An 11,884-nucleotide genomic window follows, 5' to 3' on the forward strand; every position below is an offset into this window, starting at 1 on the left:
TGAAACCACTCACGACACGTTCTTTCACTAATAGCGGCCTCACCATAAGTATTTGAGAGCATTTGATGAGCCTCAGCCGCAGATTTCTTCATATTGAAGCAGAAAATTAAAACCTCCCCCAAATAACGAGAATTTGGCTCGTAAACTGACATTTTCAATCGAGAATAACTTTATGATGCAAACATAAATCGACTGATGTTTCTATGGGGTTATGTTGACAGATGCCCAAGTTTATTGTATGATGTCTATGATCTATTTATTTCGACCACCACTTACCGCTAAAGCCATCTATAGGAAAACGGCGGAAGCAAAGTTGTACACCTAATAATAACAAATACATTTTACAAATAAATTTAAAAAAAGTTACTATTCTCAATAAGAGAGAGTTTCTATACTTCCATACTTCTTTCATGATTAACATAAATCATATAAATAATACATCGATATAGTATAATATAATACTTACTATGCATCTAATTTAAATAGATTTGAGTTACATCACAGCGCAGATAAACGTGAACCCAGATAACATTTATGTTGCACAAGATATTTAAAAGAAAATCGTCTTTTGAATATCTTATACAACATGCATGTTATCTGAGAACTATTTTTACACAGAAATTAATCATTCAGAATGATCGTTTGCTTATCATTGGCCTCGGGAATTATATCTAAATAATGGGTGTGTTCCGATATACACTGCCAGTACTGGTAGTACTGAAAAATTGTTCCGCTATTACTACGCAACGCGCTGTGACAGCGTCTAGTTCCCTCAATAACGTCATAAATAGCCATATTGCCACTGCGACTACTGCGACTTTCGAGGTGAAGCAGTTACAGTGCAATATGGCGTCGCTTAAAGAAACACAACGCGTCAAAATATTTGATACAGGAAATAAACAAATATATACATTATATTTAATTGCAGAAGATACACATATATATTCATTTTACCGAAAAAGATTCCACATCTGAATATTTATTAGCTGTGTCTCCATATAGTTTTTAACACGAGGTTAAACTGCTTGAATTGGTGATCCCATAATTAGTACATCTTCTTCGGAAGAACTATCGCTGCTGTTTTCGTTCAAAATTTATTGACAATTTAGTACGTTTGTTCATATCTGTTTACACTGCCAGTCTACTGCAAAGTCGTTCCGAAATACGACGTTACAATAGTGCTGGCAGTACCACAGTAATTTTGGAACGGCTGCGGCAGTACACTGTTGTGACGTTATAATGGTTGCACTGCCAGTAAAAAGGGAGCACACCCAATATTTCTTACAATATCCCCACATAAAAATCCCTACCAGAATTTGATAGGGGAGACCGGGGACAAAAGTAACATTTTGACTTTGAAGTGTTATAACAGTTAAAATATAATATTGACATTGAAAAAAGTATATACCTTTAGATGTAGAACTTATTTAGGTACAAAATTTTCTTTAATTCAATTTTTCAATGTAACTAGAAAAACAGTTATATTTGTTTAAAGACTATGAGGAATTTTGTTACAACCGTTCCAACCCCTGGGACGATTGTAACAGTAGAGAGGGACAATTGTACCATACTATTTAAAAATAAAATAATGGTTATTTTATTGGTTTTATTAATAAAAATACATAATAAAGAAAGGCTCAAATAGTTCAAATAAAACAAAATAAATCAGAAGAGCTACGAGCCAAAACAAAACAAATTTTAATGTACATATGATACAGTTGACATTAAGTAAAATAAAAGTAAAAACAAAATAAAAAATGTCTACATCAAACTAAAAATATGTCTACATCAACTAACGTTTTGACCATCTTCATTTTCAAAGTTATAAACAAGTATGTATGGTATATGAAAGCGGTTGACTACAACAAATAGATCACTAATTATATATATAGAAATATAATGAAAATGATTAAAAATAGACCTTCGTTGTTCAGGCCTGATTTCAGTTATATGTAGTCGACGGAAGGTAGATCCTGGATTTACGCCAAACATTCAAATATCGCTGAGTATCCAACAATGAATAGATGTAGTTGTCAAAAAATAAATCCTGGATATACGCCATGGTTCGATTACAAAAAGTATTCGCCAAATATAAAAAAGTCGTTGATAATGCTATTAAGTAAGCCGAAGTAACAATCCTGCTTACAAAATCCAGATTCTACAGTATAAAATTGAATAACTGACCCCAGGCATCGATGTTACTATTGTCTCCTAATGACATTTTATGATTCATAGTAAATTTTTTAAATAAAAATCTAGATAAAAATCAACTCAAATGTGAAAAACATCAACACAGATAATCATTAAAACGTATTAAGATAATGCATTATACCTTTGTTATAAAGAAAAAAATATTTTGAATTTTGTGCACGCAATAAAAGTTTCTACTTCTACACTCGTGCACGTTCCGCGAAAATCAGCATGTAACGAACGATTCAATGCCTATCTGTTTATAGAATTTTACCACGCGGCCACATACATATATCTATTAGCCCGGATCCTCATACGGGCAACAGCGCTTCGACACAGAGCTCTGATTGGTGAAAAGCCGGTTGTGGGGGTAAAATTTACCCCCATCACCCGTTTTTCACCAATCAGCGTTTGGTGTCAAAACGCTGTTGCCCGTATGAGGATCCGGGCTTATAGTTTCAAAAATATTGACGATGTTACTATTGTCCCGTGTTACTTTTGTCCCCGGTCTCCCCTAGACGTTTAAACTTTGGGAGTCAATCGAAATACGTAGATGAATCGTGTCATTTGCTTCTCGTCATACAACAGTTGGCACGAATCCACTTTATTTGTGTTATATTAATTCTCAAATAAACAGTGCCTAGCTCTGACATGTTAATACATAACATACAATAAAATATTTTTATTTTTATTTAAGAATCGAGAATTGCAACGAAGCGAAAAAATTGAAATAGTCAGCAGAAATGGTATATCTTACCTAACACTGGACGATGTAACATACGATCACGCTGGAAAATACGAAGTCTCAGTGGAAAATCCATTAGGCAAAGATCGAAGATTCTTTAGCTTAGCTGTGGAAGGTAAACTATCCGTTTATATCGTTTGCTTTCACGGGACTCGCATACACAAAAATTCATGGTACTAATAGCTAATAGACTATGACTCGACGTTACACAACTCAACCTTGACTTAATTAAACTTAATTACACATATGGAGAGAGCATCAATACAAAGAAGATCAACGATACTCAATAGAAACGTATTTTTACGATTGGACTGTTCCACATGCTCATAAACGAAACATCATCCATTGTTCCATGCGTAAGTGCGTGTTGCGCACGATCCAGTTTCTTTTCTTGCGTACAAGGCAGACAACAATCTCACGTGACATATCGCGCAATAATAATTCCTCTTTTCAGCGCTTCCTCCACTGGCATCATTCCACCTCTTTCTCCTCTTTCCTTGAACTACCGTACAACTGCCTAAGCATCAGAAGACGTATGATCATGAGAAAGAATATACGTGTCGCAGTGTATCTTAATGTAATAACTTAATGTAATGACGTGCGAATTTTTTTAAAACACGCGCGATCGTTTCGACTCTATGTTTGATATCTGCAACATTATTACGATAAAATTTAAATTAATCGCACAAATTGTCGATAAGATAGTAGCACGTGCCATAAAACAGTTATTTAAAAGTGACTTTCGGTGCAATCCACATGAATGGAAATATAGTGTTTAAACGTATCATTCTCGTTAAAGGAAAATTTTAATTTCTATTTAGGTCCACCCGAACCATTCACGGATAAACCGAGTGTAAACTTCAACGCTGGTGAGACCACGATCGTTTGGCGATCACCACCGTACGACGGAGGTCGCACCGTGATCGGATATACCGTGGAAGCAAAACGTGCTGATGAAAACACGTGGACAGTAATCACCGAGTCTAGTCATTCGCTGAGTCACACAGTAACAACTGGAAGGAATTCCGTGATACCGGGTGAGAGTTACTATTTCCGTATCCGAGCCGAAAATATCCACGGACTCAGTGATCCTGGCATGGAGTCTGATCCTGTTAGAATTCCAAAACAAGAAGAAACAATGCTTCAAGAGGAAGAAGGTAAAAATTTACTCTTAAGAGCTCTTGAAATTAATTCTTTTTCATTATAACTTCAATATTTTTATCTGCTTCTTAAGAAAGTATTTAAAACATTATCCTCTCTAAGAAATGTGAATTATAAATTTAATTATAATTGTTGTAAAATAATCGTCTTACTTTTTAAGACGAATTTGAACCAAGCTTTGAAGCTCGTTTGGTAGTACTGGAAGAGGGTAAATTTTTTGGCGAAAAATATGACGTTCTCGAAGAATTAGGAAAAGGCCGATATGGTGTAGTTAGAAAAGTCATCGAACGACCGACAGGCATGAATTTTGCTGCTAAGTTTGTCAAAACGATCAAAGCGAAAGACCGCGAACAAGTTCGCGAAGAAATTAAAATTATGAACGCATTAAGGCATCCTAAGCTTCTGCTACTGGCTGCTGCTTACGAAAAACCACGTGAAACAGTGCTCATCACAGAATAGTAAATACATCTAATAACGTTCTTTAGATTAATTATTATATTATTAACTTTTAATAATACTATAATATTAAAATTTTTTTTAGTATTTCAGGTGGAGAATTATTTGAAAGAGTAGTAGCCGACGACTTTATTTTAACCGAAAAGGACAGCATTCTTTTTATGAGACAGATTTGTCAGGGAGTAGAGTATATGCATCAAAATAAAATCGTTCATCTAGATTTGAAAGTATGTTTCTTGCGGATAATAGTTTATTATTATAGTTAATAAACTAACTAATAATGTATGTATGCTTCTGTTTCATTCTATACAGCCGGAAAATATAATGTGCCGTACGCGAACTTCTCATCAGATTAAATTAATTGATTTTGGATTGGCTCAGACTTTAAAGTCTGATACACCGATCAGAGTACTTTTTGGCACACCGGAATTTATTCCACCAGAAATTATAAGTTACGAACCCATCGGCACTGAATCAGATATGTGGAGCGTCGGTGTAATTTGTTATGTTCTGTACGTATATTGATTACATTTTCAAGTAATTATTTTTATTTAATACATCCAATTTATTGTGAGTGATTATGATGCATAGATTAACCGGCTTGTCGCCTTTCATGGGAGACAATGATGCCGAGACTTTCGCTAACATCACACGAGCGGATTATGATTTAGACGACGATGCTTTCGATGCCATTTCAAATGACGCTAAGAACTTTATCAACGGTTTACTTATTAAACGAAAAGAGTAGGTTTTTATATCTTTCTTATTTTAGAAGGCTATAGTCTAATCACATATAAACTTAAATCTTTTTTATTGTGTATTTCTTGGCACAGATTACGAATGTCAGCCACGCAGTGTTTAAAACATTCATGGATGGCACAACATACTATGGCTATGAGCAGAATAGTCTTGCCGACAGAAAAACTAAAGAAATTTATCATACGGAGAAAGTGGCAGGTGTGTATCAATGGACTTTGTTAAAAATTAGATTATAAATATTTTGAAAGTAAGAAGGAATGCATAACAAAATTTTGGAATAGATGAATATTACTTTTGAATAAAAAAAATGCTTAGGACAGCACGTTTCATGCTATTAAAAATGTTAAAATACAAAATCAATAAAAATCTGAACTGCTATTTAATCATTAATTGCTAAATTTTTTTAATTTAATTCTAATCATTTATCTTATTTTTTGTAGTTTAGACTCTGGTTTTTTAAATAATTTTAGCATGTGTTTAAGTCTTCAGTGTGCATGTGTAGTGCTGTTTATTTTAACAGAAAACAGGAAATGCCATTCGCGCATTAGGAAGAATGGCAATTCTTTCGGCGCATAGTAGACATAGTCTCACAATAACGGCAGAGTCATCATCTACACTTGAACAACGATTCGATAGCATCGAAATGCAATACTCTGATGAAATTAAATCAATCCGTACTGCGCGCGCGCGCGCTATCAATAATAAAGATACGGAACGTATTGAAACAAGTATGGAAAACTCTGCCGAAGAAGAATCACAAACAAAATTGCATTTCACGTGTGTGACGGAAGTAAATATGGCAATACGAGAAACATCGATGGAGGAAGCGAGTAGTTTGAGTAATTTTCCAAAACAGGTGAATACTGGAAAAGAGATTCAGGAATTAGATAATTCCGAACTAATACCAAAGGCAGAAGACATTCCACAAAACGTCACGGAGCATCTAGAAATTTCAGTAGCAAAAAAAAATAAGGAAAGTGACAAAGAATTAATCGATAAACTTTCTGATAATGAGATAGAACAACAGATGACTTTAAAATCGCAGACATTGCGTAGAATGTTTCGAGGCGATTCGCGCGATTCTGGAATAAGTGATTGCAGTTCAAGCCTGGTAAGTTCTTCATTACAAGTAGATGAACTTGGAATAGTGTCCACTATCAAAGAAGAACTAGATCTTGAAATTTACAACCGAGAAAATAAACGGACATTGAAAGAAGAAGAAAATCGATCAAGTTTAACAGTAGGAATCTTAACAAGTTTAGTACAAGGCAAGAGAATCCTTTCTTGCGACATGGAAATTACTGCGGACGATGACAAGGTAGCTACAAAGAGTGACATGACTAAAGCTTCGTGTGAAACTAATCCTGTGCAGAAAGGTGTGTGTATGTAATTAATTTTGCTTATAATACTTACAATTATTTATCATGGACAAAAAATATGACGTTATTAAAATCTTACAATTTTGCAGTTATTGACAAGAATACGGACGCGAGGATATTAAGCGGATACAATTGCAATAAATTTCTTTCAAGCGGAAACGTAAATCGTACAGCCAGAATATTCGAAAGGGAAAGTGAAAGATCAAATTCAAATAATTCACAAATTTCGATGGCGCAGCGCTCATATCCTGCCACTATAATTACAGGAAAGCCGCATAAAGAAAGAATACAAAAAGCTTTTGCATTCTGGAACAACTAAAGTCATCTTTTGAAATACATATTGGATATAATATACAAATTGAATTAAGTAGAACGTCATATCACTTTCAAGTAAAATATATATGTCCAGAGGAGCTTGAAGTATGAAGGAGCTTCTAGTATACGAAAAAAAAGATATCAAGTCTAATGTAATAATTACAATGCGCTAAGTGCTATTGTTTTTGTGAGATAGCGCCTAGCTATTGTATTGGTCCGCCACAGAAATATATTGTTTGCAAGAAATTATACATATGTAGAAAGATTGTACTCTAGATACATATAAAGGCGTGATATATAATTCATTAAATACAGTTTAAGTCAAAATTCTTGCTCATTATTTCTAATTAAAAAATAAATTTAAATTGTTTTATCAACGATATTAACATAAATCATACTGATTTGATAGAAAAAGTATACAGTTATTAAAATGAGTGATCATTTGTATGGAGAATTTATGTAAACAATTTATGTAATTTTTATTGATCACGTTTACGAAAAAATTAATTTAATATAAAATTTTTGTATTAAAAATAATCTACTTTTTTTTTAATGTTTTTTTTATTTAAACGCTAATTATAATTGTATCCACAAATTAAAAGAAATACCTTTGCAATATTGAAATATATTTTTTGTTATTTTTCAGTTTTATAAACATTCGAAGTATGCATTATTATATACGTATATTGACAAAAATATTTTTAAGAGACATATATGTTCATAATTGAATAAGCGTGAATAATTGATATTATATTTAGTATTATATTTGTCGGGAAGATACATAAGTATACTTTGAACTTGTGATTATATTATTTGTGCGAACATATTCCCGCAATTGTATCGTAATAATGAGACAAACAACATCTGTATTAATACTATAAGTTTACATAGATAAATAAAAGATATCTACATATATATATATATATATAAGTGTGTGTGTGTGTGTGTGCGTGTGTGTGTGTGTGTGTTGTGCGTGCTCAAATATTAAATATGTAAGCGCACACTGAAAAAAAATTGTTCTAAACACATTTAGTTGGTTGCAGATTTGGTTAATTCAACAAATTTTATTTGTGATTGAATTCAACTGTAATCTACTTAATAAACGGAACATATATAAATTCAATTAAATAAAATATTTAGTTAATTGAAGTTTGTTAAATTTTTTTTCAGTGTGGGATAATATTATACGTATATTTTAAAGACTTATAGTTTGGGAAATTTTGCACTGGTCAGTATACTACATTCGCAAAATTTTTATAACTCTAACTCTTTGGCCAATTTATTGTCATAATTAGTGATAGTTAAAAACTGAAGGGCATCATTGATATCCAAATAGTTAAAAAAATTCACTGTTGCTGGTACCCAAGTAGTAGTTACATACTGATCTAAGACAGGTGTAGGATGTCTAAAAACAAAAAATATTTTTATCTTACTTTTTTTATTATTACCTTTTCCAACAATATCTGTATATATATGATACAAAACTTATGATAGTTACCCCGTCTTTGCAAAATTGGTCCACATTGTTGTAAGAATTTCTAATATTTCTCGATCTTTTGTATTTACTGCCGGCGGAGAATCATTAATTTTACAGCTAGGTTGATAAAAAAGGTATGACATATCGTCAGTATGAGAAGTTCCTGAAAAATCCCATTATGTTAAAATTATAAAGTAAGTAGATGAAAGTAGTTTTCAATCAAGAGTTTTATAAATTTAGTAACTGATATACCAGTCAATTTATTCCCCATAAGCTTCGTTAAAGTCATCTGATTGCCGATATAGGAAAATTTGTAAAAATAAGTCTTAGGTGCTTTCTTCCTTTTCCTTCGCGTATCCACAAAATCTTCAATAGGAATATTAAAATGCAGATCACTCAGAAATCGTATAATAGATGGGATACTCTCTACAGTGAATTCAGATTTATTATTAAAATATTTTTCTTTAATTCGTTTAGTTAATTGAGTTATTTTTTGGGAGATTTGCGAGTTCGTAAAATTTTCTATGTATAGTGGTAGATCCGTATACATTGTTTTCAAAGTTTTTTCGCTGGTATCTATTAACAGATAACGATCTATGAATTTAAAAGAATACAAAGCTATTGAAAATTATATATCTATATATACAATATCTATAATATATGTTATATAATATATATTACATGACATACAATATTTAGTATAAATAAATTTACTAATATTGTTAATTTTAATACCTCTAAGAAAAAAAATATATTCATGAGAAGTACCACCAACCATAATTGGTATATTATTGTCATTGTCAAGTAACTGAGAGATGGGACATGGAAGAAAAGATGTTTTTGCTTTATCATCAATTGTAGATCCAAATGGGATAAAAAGAGTGCGCATTTTCTACAAAACATTCATCTTGAACTAATAAAAAATAGTTAACAATAACAATGTTATCCGTAACATTTATGGTAAATCTCCAGATCAGGGAACTCTCCCCCCAATGACCTTGACTTTGACAACATATATCAAAGTCAAAGTCATTGGGAGGGGGGGGGAGGTTCCCTAATCTGGAGATTTACCACATTTATATTAAAATTAATAAATTTTTACATTTAAACGATGGATTAGAATAATTTAATACTTGGATACGAAAAAGAAATATATAAAAAATATATAATTCTCACCTCTGGAGTGAGAACTGTATATTGCGCTTGAACGATTTCAGGAAAGGGTTTTGTTTTGAGAAACTCAATAACTATTTTAGGATCTTTAGAATCGTTGCCAAGTTTAGATGCAAGTTTAAAAGAATTGGCTTCTGGTTGGTTTCTTATCATCGCCCAATCACATGTAACTATACCACTCTGAAGAATAGCTTTGTGGAAGAGACCTAGAGAGGTACGTGTGCGTGTATGCGTGAGGTATGAATGTTGATGTGTGCAAAATATTTCATTTTTGAATGAAATATATATATTATTATACCTTTAGATAACGGTGATAACGTTAAAAAATGCGTGCAAGCGCTACCTGCACTGACACCAAAAACAGTGATATTATTTGGATCTCCGCCAAAAACCTCAATATTTTCTTTGATCCATTTTAATGCGGCAACTTGATCTTTCAAACCTTGGTTTCCGCTTGCTGCTTCATGACCAAGATTCAAGAAACCTTAAAAAATAAAAAATATTTCAAATGTGTATCGCGTTAGACGTGCATATTCTGCTCTGTATCTTTTACAGATATACGATAAAAAATTTTCATACATCAAAAAATAGATTCTCTTGGAAATCTCTTATAAATCTTACCAAAAGCACCAAGTCTATAGCTTATGGACACTAAAATAACATTTTTTGCCATAAGATAATCAGGTCGTACGTTAGTATCATTACCGCTACCCCAAAGATAACCCCCACCATGAATCCAAATCATAACTGGATTTCCTGTATTCCGATAAACATCGTCCGGTACGTAAATATTAAGATAAAGACAATCTTCGCTACCGATGACCTCTCCAGTTGATTCATTCAACTGTGCACAAACTTCGCCAGCATTTTTCGAGAAGCATCTCGAATACCTACCCAGTGAGCAGGAGGTTCGGGATCCTAATTTTGAACAATTAACAGTAAAATACCATTATAAATATCAAATGATAACAGTTTATATCGCAATAATCACAAGATAATTATAAAATCAATTATTGTTTTGTTAATATGCAAGCAGAATAATAACGGGATCCTGGTGGAAAAATTTCGCTGAAATTATTCCACGTTTTGAAACACTTTTCAGCAAAATTTCAGCATTTCAGAAAAATTTCAATTTAATATCAGCGATTTTTAGCTGAAAAATTCATTTTTAGCACAATTTCAACAAAATTTCAGAAAAATTTTAGTTAAAATTTCACAGAAATTTCAAAGTAATTTCAGTTGAGTTTTAACGATTTATTAGTATGTTAGTTGAAAAATTCATTTTCAATGAAATTTTAGCAATGAGCTTTCAGCAATTTCGCTGAAATGTTCCAAAACGTGAAATAATTTCAGCGAAATTTTTTCACCAGAGAATACAATAAATAAAAATAAATTCAAAATCATTTAGATTCGATAAATAAGTTTACCTTAAATCTCAACTCGTTTATTGGTGAAGTAGCGAAGGGTATGCCTTTGAAAAAGAGATAACGAGAACCAAGGACATTTTCTTCAAAGATTCCTTGCAGTTTTCCTTGTTTCACAGTCACTATCGGTCTATCCATAATGGAACAAGGATTAAATTGTCTACTTCACAGTATTATATTTAATAGTCAAAACGCGCGGATTTACACGTAATTTTACGTGACGGTCGGTATCAAACTGTGTCGAATTGCTTCTAACACGTTATTTTATAACACTGTTATTCCAGATCGTTCTAGAAACTTGGAGAATTCGGTACACGGAAGTTACGCAATAAATAGAACGATCTAGAATCATAATGTTTCTTGTTTCGTTAAAATATGAATTTGTATCTCTTTACACATTCTAATTGGCCGCCTTGTTCGTAGGAGTCTCAATTATTCGCTGTAAAAGGGCAAGTTGAGTTGACTTTAGCGCTCTGTCTTTATTGGCGTAATGTCAAAGCTGATGTATTGCACACCAGATTCGGCGCGACATCCAAACTTACCCCGTTCCGATCTTCTCTAAAATGTTACTAACTTTTATAATTAATAATTTCAAAAATATTTTAAACATTTATATATATATCATTATTCGATATTTATAAGAATACTTATTAACCGTGGATCAATACAAACAATATAATAATTAAACGGCTTCATCCACGTACACAGGCTGAGTTTTGTGCAGGATCATACATTAATCCATATTTATTATAATATATAAAACCAAACGTTTCGGTCTGTCATCAGACCATTTTCAATAGTATTA

At 32.4% G+C, this 11,884-nt stretch overlaps 1 pseudogene; it reads right to left on the bottom strand.

Moving 5' to 3' along the window:
• Positions 1–8,182: 8,182 nt before the first annotated feature.
• LOC108759376 (esterase E4-like) lies at positions 8,183–11,622 on the bottom strand (annotated as a pseudogene).
• Positions 11,623–11,884: the final 262 nt, after the last annotated feature.

This window comes from Trachymyrmex cornetzi, unplaced genomic scaffold (assembly GCF_001594075.2).
Source record: "Trachymyrmex cornetzi isolate Tcor2-1 unplaced genomic scaffold, Tcor1.1 scaffold182, whole genome shotgun sequence".
NCBI classification, from domain to species: domain Eukaryota; kingdom Metazoa; phylum Arthropoda; class Insecta; order Hymenoptera; family Formicidae; genus Trachymyrmex; species Trachymyrmex cornetzi.